We start from the raw sequence: 12,412 nt of genomic DNA, 5'->3' as shown, positions 1-12,412 counted from the left end.
TTGGTGTTGATCTGAATAAATCTCTAGGAGGAGTTCGTTAAAATACAATGCATGGAAATGCCAAAAATTACACAAAATTTGCTCATAATATTAAAAATAACCGACTTCCTGTTGAGTTTAGAATTTTGCTCCAAGAGTCTATTTTGAAGGATCTGGTGTGTTACATGTGTGTGCCAATTTTCGTGCATGTACGTGAAACATAGCTGGAAGGCTGTTGATTTTTTTAGTATAGGCCGCGCTGTCGAGCCATTTTGCCACACCCTCTTCAGAATCCTATATCAGACGAAAATTTTCACCAGGTTTGACACGTGTGCAAAGTTTCATGACTTTTTGAGCATGTTTAAGCCCTCAAAAATGCGATTCATTCTGGAGAAAAAGAAGAAGTGGAATAATAATAATAAATATAGCTGCAAGCAGCGATGGCGGGCTCAAGCCATCAGTGCGATGGCCACCCCGGTGGCATCAGGTAAACTGTGCCCAGCGGGCACATGCATTAACAATATCCCTCTGGCAGTGAGGTTTTTTAAAGGATACGGCAGTTAAAGGGTTAATCGGAATCATCTAGACTTTAAAATCACATTCACAGAACAATATATATAACTTTAGTACAAAGTACACTGTTTAGTACACCACGACAAAACCATTCAAGCTATCCAGAATTCATTCGCACCTGTTCTGTAAGATAAATTCTTTAAACAGTGGTAAAAAAGGATGTGGTGCTTCAAGAGTCACTCAAAACTTATCTGTCCATAAAGCCTATAAAGAACTATTCTTAATATACAGTATTTCACAATACTTCAGCATGTTATTCTAATTAAGTGAGGGTCATTTCATCAGTAAAATACATAAAATACATATTATTTTTCTTTGAAAGATTTCTATAAATGATTTAAATCATACTCGTTTCTACAATAATTATTTAAAAGTAATCCTATAGCTCCATCTGGTGGCCATTATCGGTACTAAGAATTGCAAGTTTGATTCATAAGTTATGATAGTTTTAATTTTATTATGGCTCCTGAACATGATAAAGCTATGAAACTTACTGTGCTTCCTTCAAATGATGACTTCTACATATATAAAAAAAATATGAAGAGTTAGAATGAAAAATTTTAAAGATATAGTAAAATAACTATTGTATTGTTTTATGTTACTTTAATAAATCGCTATGGCCACACCATTTAAGGTATCCTAAACCCATTCGCAATTTAACATCTTCAGTATATTAGCATCATGTTGAAAAAGTTTGGTGTGAACTACTTGTGTCTTCTTGGAGGAGTATGAATTCATTTACAGGCTGATTTTATCATAAATCCACAATAAAATTTCTGAGTTCTGTATCAGTCTGTGTTGTTGTTTGTTTATTTTTATTTTTTTATTTTTCATAGGAAGATAACAGACCCTTTACTCTCCTTTTTAATAAATGTGCTTATAAACCAAGAACAAGCTATTTATAGCTGTATTTATAAACTGCTTACTACTGCCTATTAATATTGGGACAAGGCTTTATAAAGCATGAACTGACTATTTACTAATGAGTACAGTTATTATGAAGTGTTATCAATGCATTTGCTAATGTTAACAAATTAGACATTATTTTACAGTGTTATAAAATCCTTTAATGACTTATAAGCATTTGTGAAAGTTCTGCTTGCATTACAGCTTAGTCTTGATCTGTTAGCTGAACAGATTTACTGTTACATCCATGAGATTATGTAAATTCAAATAAATATCATGTCACAGGGTGTCAGAGGTCAGTATCAAATGAGTTTGAAATTATTATTTGCAGCACAAATAAGGTTTTTTAGGATTTTTAAAAATCCCTAAAACTGTCAGAAAAGGATAAGGCCTAAGATATTTCTATGTGAGTGGCTAAATTTATTTTTGTTTTTATAATTATAATGCATAAACTATTAAATTATACAAAATGTATAAAAAAGTACAACAGTTATTGTTTTCCAATGTTTTTTATTTATTTATTTATTTAATGAATTTTTTTATTTATTTACATTTTAAAAAATTAGCCTACTTCAATCATTCTAAACAGCTTGAATAAAACCTGTTAATATTTATTATAGACCACTGTAACTGTCTATAATCTAACAAACAAGTTTATTATGAAAATAAAAGTGTGTACACCAGATAAATTGGACGATAAAGAAATTGCTAACAATAGTATAATAGAGCATGTTTTAGGTTTTTAGGCGTTTAGATGCAGAAATGGACAAATCGAATGTAAAATAAAATGTACTTGATTTAATTAAATATAGATTAATTCTTGTTAGAGCAAAATAAATAAATAAATAAATACGTACACACATAAAAAAAGCAGCCAAGACGAATGAGTTTCCTTTTTTTTATATAGATTAAAATCGAAGACAGAAGCAGCTGGAAAATGTGGTGACTTTAATATTCAAATCCAGTAGATCCACTTCAGATTTATTTCTCAACAGTTTATGTTCACGTGGCTGTTTTTTTTATTATGTATTTAGAAATAATCTTGTCCGTGATGTGTTTGTTCGTACGACGAAATCCTGCAGCTCCAGAGATAGATGTTATTCTGCCAGAGGGGCTTTCAAATAGTCTTTCACACTTAAACGGGTCACAAACACCTGCATTTAGCTCTTGTTGTGTTATAATGGGTGTATTGTGTGCATTTGTGGTAATATTTTATTTTAAAAAGCTCTTAAACAAGAATAAATTCGTTAGTTTTGAGCTCGACACTGTACGCGCTGATCAGAGCGGTGATTTCAGATTGGCAGTCGCAAATATTTCATTTTCACACAAACAGTTCAAAAACATTTGAATTTAGCTCTTGGTGTGTCCTAATTGGTTAATTGTGTGATATCGCTGTAATATTTTATTTTTAATAGCTATAAAACAAGAATAAACTCGTTTTTTCTGAGCTCGTCATTCCACACGCTCCTGCTCAGAGCAGTGATTCATCTCTAGTATTTCTCACGTATCACTGACCACACATCAATTATTAATGAGCCCTGACCCGGTAATAATCATATATGTTGGTTTAGGTTGCCAGTGTGAATTAAATCTAAGTATTTATTTGTATTTTTAACCGATTTAAAAGTGAAACTAAAAGAGTCTCCTCGCTTTTTTTGTCCGGGAATTGCACCTGTAGGGGCGCAATTTCTCTCAGACAATGTCTCAGCACATATACTCAAACAGAGGGACAGAGTGAGATGAGATGTCTGACAGTTTTTTAATTTTCTGTTATCCATACAGTGTTGTAAAGTCGTGAAACTATCCATATTTACTCAGAATGACTTTTTTTCTGTATGAAAAAAGGTTTTGAAGTGTTTGGAATTTAAAAATGCAGGACAATTAATAATTCCCTTTTTACTGACATTTAAAAAAAATCACCACGACAAAACCATTCAAGCTATCCAAAATCCATTGGCAATTTAAGTTCCTCAATGTTTTGGCATCATGTAGACAAAGTTTGGTGTGTATAGTGTTACTCTCCTCTTAGCAGTATGCATTAATTCACAGCTAAATGTAAAAAAAACATTTAAATCAAAATAGCCGACTTCCTGTTGGTCGTAGCTGATGACTGTGAATTAGAAAGTTGTCCGTCTTGATAAGAAAAATTTATGTACCGAGTTTGGTGTCTGTAGCTAAAACTAACCCCCCCACTTTTGACAAAAGGTGGCGCTATAGAGTGCCTCTTCCACGCCCTCTTATGAACTTTTGCCAGTGTCTAGTTATCATTAATACTGATATGTGTTCTGAGTTTGATGAAATTCTAAGCATGTTATATGTCTCAAAATCACCTGAGATGTGTTCCAGTTTGAGATGTTGCCGTGGCAACAATATTTTTAGATATCAATATCCTCCCAGCAGATTTATATCGGCTGTGTTTTAACATTATTCTGATGAAGTTTGAAGCAAATCGAGTAAAAATAAGATGCTGAATTCAAAGCATTTTGAAAATGACACACTTCCTGCTGCCAGTTGGTGGCGCTATAACTTTGTCTCCTAATAGTCACATATATGCAATCGACATCATACAACGAATAATCTGATGAAGTTTGATTAAAATCAGGAAATGTATGTGGATGGTATTAGACACTTCCTGTTTGTCATTTCTCGCCATAATTCAATGCCTCGCCTCGAGTAAACCGTTCGAGATATCAAAAATCCCCTGGCAATTTTTCATCCCCAATGTCTTGAGATCATGTTGACCGAGTTTGTTGGCAATTGGGTAAAAAACCTATGACAAGTATATCAAATTCCAGAGCATGCGCTTTTTACATAACTCTAAATGGCTTACTTCCTGTTGGGCGGAGCCTATGACATGCAATACGCAAGTTGTTCGGCACAAAGAGATCTATATGTGTACTGAGTTTCATATTAATATGTGCAAGTATGTGTGAGCTATACATCAACATTTCTGACTGTGTTCCAGGGGGCGCTGTAGAGCCCCTGTGGCACGCCCGGGTCCCAGCCTCTGCAGGCTCCTAAAGGCCACAGATTCCAAGGTGTGTGCAAATTTTCAAGAGTTTTTGAGCATGTTAAGGACCCCAAAAGCCCCCAAAACTTTGACGACAAATATGAATACTAAACCCTAAATAGCCAACTTCCTGTTGGGCGGAGACTATGATATGCAATACGAAAGTTGTTTGGATTGATGAGATTTATATGTGTACCGAGTTTCATACGTCTACGAGCGAGTATGCATGATATATGGCCCTCCATATTCCAGGGGGCGCTGTAGAGCCCCAGTGCCACGCCCGTGTATCAGTCTCTGTTGACTCTGTTGACGAGTGGCTTTAGTAAAAAGGTGAACGGTGAGTAATATGCATTTAAAGTCATAAATATAAGTGGAATATATTAAAGTATATTGCATATATGTGCCAATCTTCCTGTTGCCAGCAGGTGGCGCTATCATTATAATGGAATATTGGCCTTCAGATGTGTTCAGGCCAGGACTCTTATCAAACATGTGAAGTTTGGGGAAGATCGAACATTTTATGCCTGAGTTACAACTACTTGTCTTGCTGTGGCGAGACATCAAATTTTATCATGGCGCCATGGACACGCCCTTTAACAAAAACTCAAGATCTCCACAATTTAACATTGCACAGGCCTTTAGATTATACTGACCACAAAAAATACATTAATGTCAAAAGATTTCTAGACGTAGTTTGTCGCAGCGTAAAACATGTCACTTCCTGTTGCCAGCAGGTGGAGCTATAACTATAACTGAATATGGGCATGTAGATTTGTTAAGGGCAGAAGTCTAATCTAACATGTGAAGTTTGGGGCAGATTGGATATTGTATGTCTGAGTTACAGCAACTTCCTTTTTCATGGCGAAACATCAAAATTTGTCAGGCCACCATGGACATGCTCTTTAACGAAACCTCAAGATCTTCGCAATTTAACAGCGCAAAGGCCTTTAGATTTAACTGACCAAGTTTGGTGTTGATCTGAATAAATGTCTAGAAGGAGTTTGTTAAAGTACAACCCCTGAAAATGGCAAAAACAACACAAATTTTGCAGAGAAAATTCAAAATAACCGACTTCCTGTTGGGATTCAGATTTCGTACCAGGAGACTTTTTCATAGGTATTGGTGTGTTACATGTGTGTACCGATTTCCGTACATGTACATGAAACATAGCTCGAGGCGCACACCGTTGAAAGTGTATAGGTGGCGCTATCGAGCCATTTCGCCACACCCGATGAAATATTGGCCTTCAGATCTGTTCAGGCCAGGACTCTTATCACACATTTGAATTTTGTGGAAGATCGGACATTTTATGCCTGAGTTATAACATCTTTTATTCCCATGGCGAGACATCGAACTTCGTCACGGCGCCATGGACACGCCTTTTAACAAAAACTCAAGATCTTCACAACTAAACTTCGCACAGGCCTTTAGATTAGACTGACCACAAAAAAGACATTGATGCCATAAAATTTCTAGGAGTAGTTTGTCACAGTGTAAAATATGTCACTTCCTGTTGCCAATAGGTGGCGCTGTGACTATAACTGAATGTGGGCATGTCAATCTGTTCAGGTTCGGAGTCTTATCAAACATGTGAAGTTTTGGGCAGATCGGACATTGTATGTCTGAGTTATAGCAACTTTATTTTTCATGGCGAATCATCGAAATTCGCCAGGCCGCCACGGACACGCCCTTCGACGAAAACTCTTCGCAATTTAACATCACAAAGGCCTTTAGATTAGGCTTACCAAATTTGGTGTTGATCTGAATAAATCTCTAGGAGGAGTTCATTAAAATACAACGCATGGAAATAACAAAAATTACACAAAATTTGCTCATAATATTAAAAATAACCGACTTCCTGTTGGGTTTAGATTTTGCTCCAAGAGTCTTTTTTGTAGGTATCGGCAGAGGTGGAAAGTAACGAATTACATTTACTCGCGTTACTGTAATTGAGTAGTTTTTTTGTGTACTTCTACTTTTTAAAGTGTTTTTTTAAATCTGTAATTTTACTTTTACTTAAGTATTTTTTGTTTGAAGTATTGTACTTCGCTACATTTTAAATTATATCCGTTACTGAGTAAAAAAAAATGCAAAGGGAAAAAAATGCAAAGGAAAAAAAATCGCGCCCAGGAAACTAACGTTACTGCACTGATTGATTGATGAGCGGGAGAACGAATGCGCTAAACAAGAATGATGGAGACGGACAAAACAGATGCAAACCCAGCTGAAATCGAAATACCATCAACTTCTTTTGAAGCAAACCCCTGGCCATATTTAAGCGACCACTTTGACTTCAAGTGCAAGAAAGGCGACAGCTTTATCATGCAGTGTAAACTGTGTTTGCCCAAGTCGACTGAACTGGCAGCTTATAAAAACTCTACATCAAACCTCCGCAAACATGTTGAGGTAAGTTAATATTACTTGTATACTTGTATAATATTACTTGTACTTTAGTTAGTTTACATAATTGTTGTAGCATACTCTTGCGTTGCATCAGTGCGTGAGCTTGTTAGCAGGAGAGTCGGTGATTAGCTACTAGTGCAAAATTGTCAATGCACAAGCTAGGTCTATTTCCAGTGTCATTATTTAACTGTCATATAAAATTAATTAAAGTGTTATTTGGTGTAACGTTAGATCTGCTGATTTTGCATTTTAAGCATGGCTGTAGACTAACGTGAACTAAGTTAATTAGTGCTGTCAAAATAAGCGCTTTAACGCAGGCGATTTATTCTATATATATATATATATATATATATATATATATATATATATATATATATATATATAAAACAATTAACCCAGAATTATATTTTTATATTATCCGTCTAGCGTTATATTATGATCACGCTCCTATTCATGCAAAATTCAGCGCGACAAGACGAAAGAGAAGCCGCTGTCTCTTAATAATGTCCTGGTTGCGTCTCAGTCAGCTCCTAGTAAACTAGGTGGTGAATCAGTAGGCTATATCGTGTACAAGAATGTGGCAAATCCATGATCAGTGCCTTCACTACTGCACTAGGAGGTGATTGAGACAGACCTTGTCTGAAAGAAGCGCCAGAATCGAGTTCTCTTCGCGTACAATAAAACAGAATTATGCCAAAATGCCCATTTTGTCGAGTAGGCTATTGTCTTAAATGAGTAAAAAAAAAACTAAATGAACTTAAAAGAGTTGTGGAAAAAATTTGACTTGTGTTATAGCGCGCAGATCTTAAAGTGACAGCAGACAGACACTAACGATTTCTGTATTTAAAGTAAATCAAAGAACAAAGGTAACGGAGAAAAGTGTAGCTTTAATAAGAAGTTATTCCATATTTAATTTATTATTAATAATGCAGCAGCGGAGACAGTTTATATTTCTGTATATCATGTTAGACTGAAAGGAAGGCCACAGGTACATTTCTACTGTACATCCCTTCCCTTTTAATTTAGACATGTTAATATATCCATTTTTTTCATAGTCATATTCTTGTCTTACTGTTAACTGAGCAAGAATTGTGCACTATGAAATGTAAAGACAAAATGTAATGTGTGTAGAAAACATTTGATCAATGAATGTAAATATTTTTAATTCAGCATGTTTAATGAACATGACATTGATTTAAATGATTAAAATTGTTTGGTTACAGAGAAAACATCCATCAAAGCTGAAGGCCTTCAGTGACTTTGTGGCAACACGGAAGCGAACCCTGGAACCACCAAAAATCCCAGCCAAGCAAGCAAAAATAAGTGACGTATTTGCACCGAGTGCAAACAAATGTGTGTCACAGGCAAAGGTTGACAAGCTCATGATCAACTTTATTTGTGATGGTCTTCATCCATTTTCTTTGGTTGAACAACCTGCTTTTAAAGAACTTTTACTTGCACTGAATCCACAGTGCAAAGTCATATCCAGACCCACTCTCCGGACCAGAATTGATGATACTGCCATTCAGTTGAAGAAGACTTTGCAGTCACACCTCAGTAAAGTCAGCTATGTTTCCACAACTACTGATTGCTGGACTGCGCACCAGCAAAGTTTCATAGGGGTGACAGCTCATTGGATTGATGAGGAAACATTGGAGAGGAGATCTGCCGCACTTGCTTGACAGAGATTGAGAGGGTCACACACCTTTGATGTCCTGGCAGGCACTCTTGATGACATTCATTGTCAGTACAGAATAAGGGGAAAAGTGGTAAGAACCACAACAGACAGCGGCTCAAACTTTATCAAGGCATTTAGTATTTTTGGTGAGAAAAGCCAAACTAAGGAAGCAGAGTCCGAATCAGAACAAGACTCTTCTGAAGAGTCTGAAGCTGAGTACCTGGACACATTTGACATCCTGGAACAAGACAGTGGTCTTGAGTACCAGCTTCCTCCACATCAAAGGTGTGCATGCCACTTGTTAAATTTAGTCGCCACAACCGATGCTGCCTTGGCAGAAAAGAACAATGACACATACAAACGGCTATCACGAGCTGCCTTTGGGAAATGCCAAGCAATGTGGAACAAGACAGGTCGGTCATACATGGCAGCAGAAACTGTTGAAGATAAATGCGAGCTCCAGCTCATCCGGCCAAATCAGACTAGGTGGAACTCTACATACATGGCTGTGGAGAGAATCTTAAGGATCATACAAGACAAAGGCGAAGACGCTATCAGAAATGTCTGTGAAGAATTCAAAGTGAAAATGTGAGTTTTTTTTATATAATTTAATCAATATAATCAAATAAGTATAAAATAACACAAATTAAAATAATTTCCCAAAGTTCCCCTTCTTATATATTTTTTTACATTTAATCCACACCTATTCCTGCAAGAAATTTCTAAAAAATTGCATTTGTTGTTTGTCCTACAGGCTGAGTCCAGCTGAAATTGTTTTCCTGACTGAGTATTGCACTGTTATGAAACCTGTTGTGAAGGCATTGAACATTCTCCAGTCTGAGACCAACACACACATGGGGTGGCTCCTACCGGTGATCTTTCAGTTACAAGCAAAACTCAGCAGATTGGAGACATCCTCCAAAATGTGTCTGCCCCTTATCAAAGCAGTGCAGGATGGTGTCCAAAAGCGTTTTGGTGGGATGATTCAAGACCCTGAACTGATTGCTGCAGCAATCCTTCTGCCAAAGTTTAAGAACACCTGGACTGAGAGGACTGAAATCATAGAAGCAGGTATGATTTCATTGTTTTATATCAGTGTAATCAGTTGCTAATTATCAATCCCAGTTTTGTCTATTTTGTTACTACTTAATAATCCAGTGTTGTGTAAGTACAGTAAAATGAATCTTTGCAGTTTCTGCATTGATAAAAATATTAAATATGCATTGTTGTGTTGTTGTTCAACAGGTCTGGTCTATGTGAGACAACACATTGACCAGATGGCAGAGGCAGAAGTGGAGCAAGTTGGGCAACATTCATCAGATGAAGAAGATTTCTTCTCCTCAATGAAGTCCAGAAGGTCACAAGGTACAGGGGAGCTAGATGGGTACCTTGCTTGTATCTCAAACAAAATGGATCTGTTGAACTCATTTCCACACATCAAAAACCTCTCTCTCAAACTCAACACTGGTCTTCCTGCCTCAGCTGCCTGTGAGCGTCTCTTCAGCAGTGCTGGACTGTTATTCACTGCAAAGCGGGCAAGGATGAAATCTACTAACTTTGAAAACCAACTGCTACTCAAACTTAACAAAAAGTTCATAGTGTAAAGATATACAGAAAAGAATAGACCACGTTGTTCATTTGATGTTTTGTTATTCGACAGGTCTGTTATCTGACAATGGCACAGTTTGGTCTTTAAATACTTGAAGGTCCCTGACCCAATTTAAATTTAATGTTTTGTAGTAAGTCTGTCTTTTCTGTTTAAGAAAAGGATGCTCTTCTGAATCCACAGTTCATGCCATATTAATGGTTGTAGTAATGTTTAAAATGTTTTATTGGATGATCTGCACTAAAATCATCTATCTCTTTTATTTTTATTGTATTATTTTTACTATAACACTTTAATTTGTAAAAGTCTTCCTTCAATTAAAAACAACTAGATTGAGATTTTTTTTTCCCTTGTCTTTTTTTAACTACACTAGAATCCCGCTGTTAAAAAAGTAACTCGGTAACTTTTACTCTGAGTACATTTTTAATGAGCTACTTTTTACTTTTACTTGAGTAAATTTTTAGACTGGTAACTTTACTTGTACTTCAGTAAAATTTCACATAAGTAACAGTACTTTTACTTGAGTACAAAATTGTGTTACTCTTTCCACCTCTGGGTATTGGTGTGTTACATGTGTGTACCAAGTTTCTTGCATGTACGTGAAACATAGCTGGAAGGCTGTTGATTTTCTTAGTATAGGTGGCGCTGTCGAGCCATTTTGCCACACCTTCTTTTGAATCCTATATTAGACTAAAGTTTTCACCAGGTTTGACGCGTGTGCAAAGTTTCATGACTTTTTGAGCATGTTTAAGCCCTCAAAAATGCGATTCATTTTGGAGAAGCAGAAGAAAAATAATAAGAAACAGAGCAGATACAATAGGGTCCTCACACCATCGGTGCTCGGGCCCTAATAATAAACAAAGCAGATACAAGAGGGTCCTCACACCTCGGTGCTCGGGCCCTAATTACTTACCTATAAGGCCCTAAATGGTTTAGCTCCTGCGTACCTAACTAGCCTTATACCACACTACAATCCATCACGCTCCCTAAGGTCACAAAACGCTGGACTTTTGGTAGTTCCTAGGATAGCAAAGTCCACTAAAGGAGGTAGAGCTTTCTCACATTTGGCTCCCAAACTCTGGAATAGCCTTCCTGATAATGTTCAGGGTTCAGACACACTCTCTCTGTATAAATCTATATTATAAACGCATCTTTTTAGCCAAGCATTCAAATTATGTATCTCTTAAATTGTGAGTGTAGTTGCATCTGATCAAATGTGCATTCTTATTCATTAGCTTGGGTTAAACTAATTAATTTTACTTTGTTGGATCAGCAGCTATGCTAATGATGTCTCTATTTTGTTTCTATGTTTTGACCGTGGTACCTAGGATTTACACAAGCTCCAGTCTGGATCCAGAACACCTGAGAAGAAATGATGCTGACCCCTCAGAGGACCCCAGATGATGCTAACCCTGAATCAACAAACAGAACTAACAAATAAGTGTGACTGCATCATATAATAATTATTAATTATTAATAATATTAATAATGTTCATTGTCTGGCTGACTACGTCTTGTATAAATTTTTCTGAAAAATCCTGTCATACCTGCACAAACTGACAGTCACCACTTATAAGCTACTACTAAATATTGTAGAAACATAAGTTTCTGTAAAGTTGCTTTGTAACGATTTGTATTGTAAAAAGCGCTATACAAATGAACTTGAATTGAATTGAATTGAATATAGAGACAACAGCCACCATAGTCAAATGTTTACCGGGAGCCAGAGCGCCTGACATCTTGGCAAATTTAAAAGTGCTGGCTAATGCTAAACATAAATACAGTAATATTGTTATTCATGCCGGTGCTAATGATGTTCGACTTTGCCAGTTGGAGATCACTAAAAATAGCATTAAAGTGGTGTGTGAACTTGCAAGCATGATATGCTCTTGTCCCCTCCCTGCTTACCGTGGTGATGAGACGCATAGCAAATTGTCATCACTCAATGGCTGGATGTCTAAGTGGTGCCCGCAGAATAACATAGCTTTCAAAGACAATTGGACAAGCTTTTGGGGCAGACCTGCCCTGTTGAAAAGAGATGGTCTTCATCCCTTCTGGGGTGGAGCCACTCTTCTCTCTAGAAATATGACACATAGTCTTAGAGTTTGTACTTGACTAACTGGGGCCCAGGTCAGGAAGCAGATAGACTGGCTGGCCGCTTTTTTGAATGCTCAAAATAAAACGTGTGAATTTTGAGAGGACAGGAAATGCTCTTTCCCATGTTTTTCAGTGTCAGTCTTCAGGTGATTTGTGTTCA

General features: G+C 36.7%; 1 protein-coding gene and 2 long non-coding RNA genes across 3 annotated transcripts in view; 1 reads left to right on the top strand and 2 right to left on the bottom strand.

The window, feature by feature from the left end:
* The window catches only part of LOC132125468 (uncharacterized), a 1,183,551-nt gene that overhangs the window by 726,187 nt on the left and 444,952 nt on the right, over positions 1 to 12,412 (top strand). The gene's annotated exons all lie outside the window — the stretch shown is intronic.
* Positions 1 to 12,412, bottom strand: part of LOC132125174 (uncharacterized) — a 36,412-nt gene that overhangs the window by 2,747 nt on the left and 21,253 nt on the right. The gene's annotated exons all lie outside the window — the stretch shown is intronic.
* LOC132124876 (uncharacterized) lies at positions 1,351 to 2,445 on the bottom strand. Its single transcript, XR_009426802.1, has 2 exons — positions 2,010 to 2,445; positions 1,351 to 1,470 (listed from the first exon to the last, which is right to left on the bottom strand). It is a non-coding gene; the product is annotated as an uncharacterized LOC132124876 (long non-coding RNA).

The sequence above is a fragment of the Carassius carassius genome, chromosome 43 (genome assembly GCF_963082965.1).
Source record: "Carassius carassius chromosome 43, fCarCar2.1, whole genome shotgun sequence".
NCBI lineage: Eukaryota > Metazoa > Chordata > Actinopteri > Cypriniformes > Cyprinidae > Carassius > Carassius carassius.
The sequence above is the reverse complement of the archived record's forward strand: the minus strand, read 5'-3'. Positions and strand labels throughout refer to the sequence as shown.